This window comes from Diadema setosum, chromosome 2 (assembly GCF_964275005.1).
Source record: "Diadema setosum chromosome 2, eeDiaSeto1, whole genome shotgun sequence".
Lineage (NCBI taxonomy): Eukaryota > Metazoa > Echinodermata > Echinoidea > Diadematoida > Diadematidae > Diadema > Diadema setosum.
Window position 1 is genome coordinate 18,354,256 of NC_092686.1, and position 9,514 is coordinate 18,363,769.

The following is a 9,514-nucleotide window of genomic DNA, read 5'->3' on the forward strand; positions in this document are numbered from 1 at the left end:
TTTTTTTTTTTTTTTTTTTTTTTTGTTGACTTAATTGCTAATGCCTCAATCCATAAATGTCTGATTTTGCCATTTTGAGAGCTGTTGTGTACTATGCACACAAATAATGATGTATCGTGTAAGTGCATGTACCTTTGCTCAACAAGTGTGCATGATGTCAAGGTTATGCTTTTTGAGGACATCAGTGCTGAGATCCACTGTACACAGGATTTAACAATTTTGATGCCATCTATTTGTGATTGGAAACACAATCTTTTCTGGAGTCTCTGTGGAGGACATATTCAGTGTTGTAATTCCTTACATTAATAATTCTGTAACAGTGACCTAAATGGATTGTGCTAGAAGACAGTTTGCAAAACCTATACTATCTGAGAGTAAAATTAAGCAGTCCCTTTTACCGCCTGTCATGCTGCAGTTTCTTAAAAAAAATAATAATAATAAGTTCTAGTAGACAGTTGTAAGTTCTAGTAAATGAAAAAGTAAGTTCTGAAAAAGTTGTTGATATTGGATGCTCATGTAGTTTGGGTGAGTTGTGTTCAACAACATAGCACTTTTAGTCCACATCGTTGATATAATGCTTTGTAAGTGATATCCCTAATTCTTTTCCAGTAACTAGTGTAGGCTTTTCAGCAGCCAAAATGTACAACATCATCAATTTTCTTTAAGAATAGTATTCTGTGTTATCTGTTTTAAACTTACCTGGTATATTACATTATGTTTGACAGACATTGTTTTATACTGTTCTGTTGTAGTGCTGTTTATACAGAGTATAGAATCAGTGAGATGCATTAAAATGTGGTCTACTAAGGCATTCCCCGCCCCAGGCACAGTTACAAAGTACGTTTTAAAATGTGTACTGCTTGTTAGAAGTACATGGATGCATGATTCAGTGCCCCAAACTTTGTATAAGGTAGGTGACCATTTATGCATTTCATAACTTACCACTTATTTTCATAGCTTAAGATGTATTATCTCTCTGTCTTGTGTCTTTCTCTTGTGCTCTTTCATAAATCAAAATGTAGAACATTTATGATTGTTGTTCTGCAGCTGTTGTCCTCATTCTTCCTCTTTCCACTACTACTCTACTCACAGTATCTATTTTATTTTTGTTGTTTGTATTTTGCCTCACATTCACATTGCAATTTATTGCTTGAACAAATTAAAATCACATAACTTGGAACTCTTCCTGCAAGTATTAGAACAAAATTGGAATTGGGAGGAACAAACAAGATATTGGTTGTATATCCTGCAATTGGTAATACAGTTTCCAGAGCTACTGCCCTGCATTCCAAGGAAGTGACAATGATCATTGACATAGAATAGACAGGAGCTGTTGTTGGACGTGTAAACTAACGAGTTAGTAGAAGATGCTGTGCTTCTACCATTTTCACCCGTAGCGTGTTTCAGTAGTAATCTGTGTGCCCTGATTATTGCGCATGGAGCTCATGTCCAATTGAATTATCTCATTTCATATGATTGGTAGAGGGCTACCAGGTAATTGCATCTTGGAATTAAAAGCTTGAATGGTATGTGGAAATGTCGCATTTGATTCATTGTCATTTTATGAACATGGAAAGTATCCTTTTTCTCATAGTGGGGAATTTACTTCAAAGTATAAGACGTTTTGGAAAAAAAAAAATTGTTTAAATCTAAATGAGATATCATGGAAAGGTTTTACTACTACTGTATTATGAAGACCTTGTTTACAGTATGACTGTCTGGAAGTCATCTCATTATTTTGCAGGAGAATTGAACATAGCCATTTGGTCATGTGATGTTGAAATAGCTTGTGTAGAGAATTCATTTGTTCTATATTAAAAGATATATGAAAGTGATCACTTTTGTTGAATTTGTAGGAAGAAATTGATCTTACTTGTCTTTGAGGACTTTGAGATATGGTGCTTATTGAGCAGAGCCATTGAATATACTGTTTGAGTGATTGTGAAACATACATGTATTTCATGCATAGCATAAATACAAAATATCATGCCACCAATATCAAGTTCAGATGAATAAGGCAATTCATGAGATGCCTGCTGAACACCAGCATATGCTGGTCACATTGAAAGACACTGTGTATAACTTATATCATTCCAAATGTTCATTCCACAGTACTAGAATTTCACTGATCTGTTGGATTTGTTGTAATTACTGTATGCTTATAGAGCATGAATTTCTCGGTGCATGCACTCTCTCTCAGAAAATTGTATGATGTAATGAACAATCAGCAAAAGATAGACACTTAATACATTTCTCACTGCCAATGTCACATTCTAGCACAGGTATATATATATATATATATATATATACTCCTAGATGGGTCATTTGGAAGACATTTCCATTTGTTTTATATGCAAATTATTATATACATGTTCAATGGCAGTTTACGCAATGGAGACACGAAAATTGTCTCCTTAATGACCAGTTGTCTCCCTAATGAAGACACTTCCCCCCAATATGTCTCCCTAAGGTGCCAACTAGGGATATATATATACATGTATATATATATATTATGTATATGTATAAAACGGTCCATAGGGCGAATATACGTCTGAAAACGAGGTATCTTAAGGGGAATTCACCTCAAAGGGGAAATTTTTGATTCCCCTTAAGGTTTTGACAGTGTTTTTCAATGCCTTATCTGTGATATGGGGCCTCAGGACTACTCTACAGTAGGACACAGATGGCATAGTGTGTGTAGATTGAGGACTGTACCATCAATACAATTTAGGGAAGATTGTCAGCGATGCAAAAAAAAAATGGGTGTATGTACGGTATTGGATGTGCAGTGCATAGAAAATAGGTCATTGGGGGAATGTAGGCATATCTGCTTTTTCTCCAAAAAGAGTTTATTTTCTCATAAACATACAGAATTTAGTGGTATACCATGCATTTTGCGCTCTTGTCAATTCAATGCTTCATTGAGCCCATATTAATGCATAATTTCTCAAAACAGGTAATATTTGAATTTTTATGAATATTATTATGCTTTTTATCGAAATTCCCCCAAACTATCTTTTATTCTACATTTCCCCTACATAAGATTTAACATATATATATATATATATATATATATATATATATATAATTATATATGTTTTCAACACTTGGGCTTGGGCTTAATTGTCTACACACAAACATGGTTTAATAAAGACGTGATTATAAACAGATGTGCATGCACGGGATAGAAACATTGAGCATAACATGAAATAATAAGCTATGGAATGAAATAGAATGAACATAATGGAAGGAATGTGATTTCAACAGAACAGATTTAGAACCTATTTGATAAACGATGGGAAAGCAAAACAATGGAAGACAATAACCCACTAAATAGACATGAATAAGAATTATGGCGAGCAGAAATATACATAACTATAGTTGAGTGTAGTTAAGTGCCTGGCAGATTTGTGTGTGTGAGTGACAAAAGCATGTGTTGTCATATCAGCATCATACTATGTATATCTACACACACAAGTCTCAAGACTATTTTTTATTTATTTGGTCCATCTAAATCATCAAATTTCCTTTTGGGGGAAAAACTAAAGAAAATGACAATTCAATAAAACATTTAAATAATACAATTATAACAATGATAATCATGTGACAATAGACAGCTAGATACAATGAATATTAGAGTGCTTCAAATACCACGTGCCGTGACTAAGAAGTAAGAAGAAAAATGTAGTCTTTAAGACTGATAAAACACTGAAATAATTGTAAACCGTGATGATTATGTAAAAATTATCAAGTATGACGAATGTCTTAATTAGAACATTAGTTTTAGTAGGCCTATAGGGGCATGCCTACCACTGTTTCTACATAGATCAAATTTGGCCGTGAGAACAACACTGTAGTTTGACCGAATTTGGCCGTGAAATTGAATTTGGCCGCGAAGATTAGTGGTGATCTGGCAACCCTGACAGAGTCTCAGTCCCTTAAAGGGACTCTAACCTGACACTGATGATCGCGCCAGCTCTAGAGCTGAAATGCGTGCAGCACTGAGCCAGGAGTGATTTATCCCCATTTCTGCATGTGCATGATTAAAAATGCATAACAATGTATACATTAACAAACATTAATCTGATGGTCTAGCTGACATCAATATCTCGTGGCACCGGGCCACCGCTACCTCTGGCACGCCTCCCCCTCTGATCTTCCTTTCATGCTATCAAATTGTGATTCCACGACAAAATGCATTCCACATCGTGGCATTAACGGAGTAAACTCGTAAGAACGTATTGGAAAACTTTTTTTTTTTCATAATCCTATGCTCAGTAAAGTTTCCCATGTATTCACTGGGCAGTAAAAGTGTAAAAGTGGTCCCACACTACAAGTTCGAATTAGTTGATATGATGATGCAATTGTAATCAGTGGCGTACCTAGGGAAAACGGCGCCCGGGGCAAGTACAAAAATTGCGCCCCTAATTTCTGAAAAAGTGTTCAACCCCAACACCATCCCGGTAGGGACTTTAAATAAAGTCCACATGATGCCTTTTCAAGCACTTAAAAAGGGATCTTTTGAGGGTGATTTAAATGTAATGAATTTTGATAGATTTTGGCGAGCGAGCGCAGCGAGCGAGCCGAAAATTTTTGTATTTCAGCTTACAAAACATGGAATTCTTGTCATTTTTTGCTTACCAAATCTTACAATTCTAATCAAGATATAGTGACGGCCTTATAGATAACGATTTATACCAAAAAACTGAGGACTTTAAAAGATATTCAAAATTAGTGAGCTGAAATTTGTATATGTCCTCGTCATCATCACGTATTGTTCTTATCTTTTCTTGTATAAATTTTGGCGAGCGAGCGAGCGCAGCGAGCGAGCCGAAAATGTTTGTATTTCAGCTTACAAAACATGGAATTCTTTTCATTTTTGCTTATTAAATCTCACAATTATAGTGACGACCTTATAGACAACGATTTATACCAAAAAACTGAGGGCTTGAAAAAATACTCTAAATTAGTACGAGCGAGGGAGCCGTACATTTCCGCGTCATCATTACGTTTTTAATAAACATTGTCATTTTGTCCGCGTCATCATCATATTTTGTTTTTATCTTGTTTGATTTAGTTTTCTGCCCCTTCCCCCCCCCCCCCCCCAACCATTCTCCCTCCCCCCCCCCCCCCCTTCCGGGCGAGTTTTTTTTTTTTTTTTCCTTCTTCTTCTCCTTTTCTTTTTTTTTTCTTCTTCTTCGTTTTTTTTTTCCTTTTTTTTCCTTCTTCTTCGTTTTTTTTTTTCGTTTTTTTGCGCCCCCAAGGAGTGGCGCCCGGGGCACGTGCCCCCCTTGCCCCCCCCCCCCTAGATACGCCACTGATTGTAATACAGCCAAAACTCGCCTTATGTCTTTGTTTTTGTTTTTATTTTATTTTTGTTTTGTTTTGTTTTTTTTTTGGGGGGGGGCTAATGTCACTATTTCGTGCTAACATGTAAAGCAAATGTAAAACAAATTTCACAACTCGCGCATAATAATGTTTATGTCCTATTTTTATGAAACCTCTAACATTCTGCATGACTGTGTTTATAATAGAAACCTGGACATGGTGTAGAATGGCACTTTAATTAGATTTCTATTCTACGGCTAAACACTTGCTATTCCTAGACAGAGGCACAATTTCAAAACGGAAGAGCCTAATTACAGTGAGGAACATCGACCAGAGCAAATCACAGGATTGCAAACTCAATCGTTTTCACCTGACATTCTGTTCGTATTTTGGCAAAAATCGTCTGAATGACTAGTCACGCAGTTCTTACAGATAATGTTGGGTAATTTAGTTGGTCTATTCAGCTCTCGGCTCACGTTGTGCTAGAGCCAAAGGCTCAAAAGTGAGCAATTATACGATCATTCATCGTTCATCATCCATCCCTGTGCGCCCGTCGTTCGTTGTCCATCGTACGTCATCTGTCGTGATAGAGTAAACTTCTGAACCTCATACATTTTTTTTTTTTCAGCTTCCTTCTTGATAACCCCATCACGGACTTTCATGACAGAATATGCCAGGTAGTATAGGATCTCACGTGTAATGTTCATCTGGGGGTTAATTCCTTTGCAGAGTCCCCAAAACTTTGAAATTAAGGGCCTTAAAAATCTCTCTACAGAACGACCAGACGTGATAGAGCTAAGTAGTGCTATAAGGCTACAGTGGCGGATCGAAGGGGGTTATAGGTGGTTTAACCAAGGAGGTACTTATAGGCGACTAGTACCTCCTTGGTTTAACCCCCCCCCCCCCCACACACACACACACACACACCTTGGCTCTTTTGTTTGCTTGTTTTTTGTGCTTGTCTGCAGTTTGGAGAGAAGTGGCAGCAAAGAATGTGAAGACCAATTTATTTTTCTTTTTTGCTTGTCGTGACCCATCGTCATTGGGTCACCCCCCTTAGCAAAAACTCGATCCGCCCCTGATTAATAAGCGCATTGCCGTGACTGTATAGTTTCAAGTTTGGTTTGCTTGTTTCTTTCTTCGGTTTTATGGCGGATACGGCGTTCCCCATCGGGGCCCTTGATGAGGTTTTTAATTTGGGGCCAATTTTCACATTTTCTTTTTCTTAATAAAATGTCAATTTTTACCATACGTGTCAATTTTTACCAAACTTGGCAGGTATAGTATTATCGCCAAGGTGATACACATCTGTATGTATAAAAATACGATGAGCATTGTGTCCCATTGGGGCCCCAAAACCCCGAAATTTGAAAATGTTTAAAAAAGATATAGAATACTTTCGATTTTGTTTGTGGCGGATCCACGGGTGGCCTCCATGGGGCCCAAGAGACATAATTGGGAGCCTGTTTTCACATTTTGATCTTTTTTAAAACGCAGGTCAAAATATTTCTACAAATGTATAGAAAGGAATTATCGCTAGTGTTCTCGAATCATGTAAATGGACACCATGTATGTCCCTCTGGAGGTCTCAAAGCCCCTCAAGTTTGCTGTGTTCTTCCAGGTCACAGTCTGCAAGAATGCGTGGAAGGTGAAGACGAGTTTTAGTTGCGATCTCGGGTGAGTGCTAATTGGCTCACATGGGTTTCTTGTCAATTTACTTTCCGTTGGGCTGCGTTCACATAGAAGTATTCGGTATTCGCTATTCGGTATTCGCTATTCGGGCCCCGAATACACCATCACCCGCACCGTCAACTCACCATCCCATGCAGTGAGGATTTCTTCCTCCTACATCCTAGCAAATCTTATTAACAATTTCTAAACTGCATCAGAATGTCAGTCTACATGCTTATTTTTGCTAAAGGGCAAATCCAGACCAAAATTGTCATTATTTCATAAACGAGAGACGGTATACGCTGCAAGAAAATCGAACATGTTCGATTCCCACTTTGCTGTACTTTTCGCAGCTATTCGGTACTTTCGAATAGTGCCCTCCTATGTGAACCGGTGTGAGGAAATCCTATCGTTCGATTCAAGCTATTCGCGTGCCCTCGAAAAACGAGCCCGAATACCCGAATAGTATACTTCTATGTGAACGCAGCCTTAGAAATGACGCAAGCTGATGTTCCTGTCCGTTGATCTATCACGCACACCGTCATTTTGTCTCACCATTTTTAGTGAGAATGTGCCTAGCTCGTGGCGCCTTGTTTGTACTGCTTTGTACGGCGGTTGATGCTCTAGCCAAAACCAATCGATATCTTTCTTGCATCTTGCTAAGCAGTGATAAGCGACGAACCTCTCAACGGGACACCGAAAATCGATACATTTTGGAGAGGGCGTGATGTTCAAATAGTAACCGAAGCTAGCAACTGCACGATAAGTGGTTTCTCCATTTTAAGGTCCCAAATACGTGTGACTTTATTAAGGTGACAACCATCACTACCAACATCAGCTAGGATGAGTGCTATTTTGTTCCATGTCGCAATTCGCAGCGGACGACAAGTTTTGCCTAGACCCTAACGTACTGGCATGTGACAGGTGACAGTAAAAAGGCCATGATTACATACTTCCAAAACCTCGGACAAACTTTTGCAAACGTGCATTCTTCTACAGGGGAGCCAAACTATATAACAGCCTTCCCCGCATGCTGTCTGTGACTGCAAGTCACTGAAGGATTTTAAACGGTCCCTTTTTGAATTGGTTTAATCTCATCTGTGTAAATTCATCTAGAGATAATAAAATATTTTTTTTTTCTGATACACAAGAAATGCATCTACACTTTTCATGAAAGCGTATTTTGCCTTGAGATTTTGTATAATATTGCATTATAAAGTAATATTTTATGAGACTATTATAATTTTGTATTCATATAATATGTAATCTTCTACTCTTGTTTTTTTCTTTTCCATACCTCTTTATAACTGGTCCCCATGGAAGACCAGCGGCACCAGAAAAGTGCAGCTGATTATGGGTTATCCAGCCGTTATCTTTCTATAATCCTACATTCTATTCTTTTGATTATCGATGATGAGTCACACTATTCATTTGCTATATGTATGTGTCTTTCATTTTATGCATAATGTATCATTTTCTTTGTACCTTATATGTTGTCTTTTACACCTGTATGTGTGTTTATGACGGAAATAAAACAAACAAACAAACAAACATCTGACGATTAGTCTTCCTATTTTGGACTCTGGTGAGAGTCAGACACCGGACGACAGAGATTGTGTATTATTATCAAAGTGCAATTCCACTCCGTCTTAATTTATTGTATTAGGCGCCAATAAATAGAGTAAAATCAGATGAATGGAATAGTAGAAGTTTTACATAAATCGATATAAAATAGGAAAGTTATGGAAAGTTGAAATTTCCCATGTTTTCATATTATGCTTTCAAAATCAATGGCAAACACAATATTGCAATAGTATAAACATAGGCAGAGGTGATCATCGCACTAATTTCCCATTGAACTGGATACCACCTGTACCCGCAAAATCCATGGCACTGTGTGCTGCATATTTATGGTTACACTTAGTTGTGATGGCAGCGAATTGGCCAGTTCCAGATCTGTTAGAATCTGGTTTGAAAAAGAAAGAATAACATTTTATTTGTACAACAATGAAAACTTGATCAAAATCGGGTAAAATTAGGCAAGTTATCGACTTATGAAGTTTTTTCTAGTTTAAACAAATCAGTATAGTTCTCCAACAGTTAATATGAATATATACAAATATGAATGAGTTGTCAAAGTCATCGTCTCACAAGTTTGAAATTTCCAGTTATTGTTTTTTTTAACGCATATTCCCCAGTCTCAAATCCTTATTTATCTGACTGATCATTGTTTTGAAGTTATTTCGCCAGGAACAACGTTACGTTTTACACTTTTGTAGCAGAACAAATAAGTTTCGTCCTTTATTTCCTAAATTGCACGAATATTGTGAGGTAATGACATCATCAACTCACTCATTTGCATATACATTGCTCAACTGCGAGGATCTTCTGGCAAAAATTCCGAAACTTCACAATTTTATAACTTCCCTAATTTTTGTCTCATTTTGAGGAAACTTCACGGTTGTGCTGATAAATTTTCACCCCTCCTGGCAGACTAATTAGCTGGTCCGGAATT